Consider the following 1,423-nt stretch of genomic DNA (forward strand, 5'->3'; position numbering starts at 1 on the left):
TTTATTTTCTTTATTGATTACATTAATTAAATATGAAGTTAATTAATTTGATTGTAATTAGCTTTTGCCTGTTGCACTTACGCTAGTGACGTACTTCCTTCCCAATGAAAGACCCATAAGAAGGGTGGGGGGTGATGTTAAACAAAGTTAAATATTAATGATTAGACTATTTTTATTCATTCAAGCGTGTCCTAGTTTAATATTTATAGTAAAATAAAGTGTATGCTAAAAGTGAATATAAGCCATACACGCTTTTTAAATGAAAATTATTTAGCTCGCCACCCCCCTTTTTTTCTGACATGGTTTCTTCCATACTCGGTTTAAAGCAGAAGCGGGAGACATTGTTGTTATACCTCTGTTGTTGTCTTTTCCGGGAAGAAATAGGTAAAGAAAAGTGAAAAAGTGAAAAACTTACATAGAAAAAAAGCTGTAGATTGAATATACAAACGTATAAAACATGGTTATATGTTGACCGAGCTCCTTATTTCTGTTTACGCTGTCGTGAAACTATGCTAATCTTTAAGCTAGTGTTAGCAGATCAATATGGAAGGCAGTTAAAATAAGAGCGTTTAATTCTTACACCCTTCGGTTTGTTTCCTACAGGATGGATATAACGAGCTCTCTAAAGTCTCTGCTGTTGGCCATCCGACAGTACAGAGACAGCAGGACTGCTCAGCATGCTGCCCAGCTGCACAAACAAGTGGAGGTGAGAGCATCTGACAGATCTTAGCAGCTCACAAACCAAACAGGTTGTAGTAAAGTATATTAAGGCTGTAGTTGCACTATAATTCTGGCTTTATTACCTTACTACCTTTTTGAAGGGTTTCAGATGTAACATTTAAGGATACAAATCTCTTTTGAGCAGTTTTTATTGTTTATTATTATTTATATAACCAATGTAGACTCATAGTTTAGACAAAGACCAGATTTTTGAATAGGCTTTAAGACTCAACTAAAGCTGTTCAGATTAAAATGAAATTGAATTTTTTTTTTTTTGTACCCCATCAAGTCTGCACACTGCACTTATTACACAAATGTCTCACAGCATGATTCTGCCCTTACCATGCTTGATGGTTAATGCTGTTTGAAAAGTCTTAACATTATTTGTTCAATGGTTTTTCTGTAGGAGTCTTGCAGTTTCCCTTTATGCTAGGGGTGTAAATCACACCCATCATTTCAATTCAGTATCAATTTCCTGACCCAACGATTTGATTATTTTCGATACTCAAGAATACACCACGATACGATTAGATTCATTGGTACATTTTTTTTTAACAAGCTAGACAATGTTTCAAATTTGAAATAAATCAATGAAAGCTGTAAAATTGTTCTGAATTTTCTTTGAGAAACAACAGCAAATAACAGAAGTAGCAATGTTGAAATCTACCTAGGCCTATGAAAACCTCATTCACTGAAAAATAAT

Source organism: Cyprinodon variegatus, unplaced genomic scaffold, assembly GCF_000732505.1.
Source record: "Cyprinodon variegatus isolate N-32 unplaced genomic scaffold, C_variegatus-1.0 Scaffold1435, whole genome shotgun sequence".
Lineage (NCBI taxonomy): Eukaryota > Metazoa > Chordata > Actinopteri > Cyprinodontiformes > Cyprinodontidae > Cyprinodon > Cyprinodon variegatus.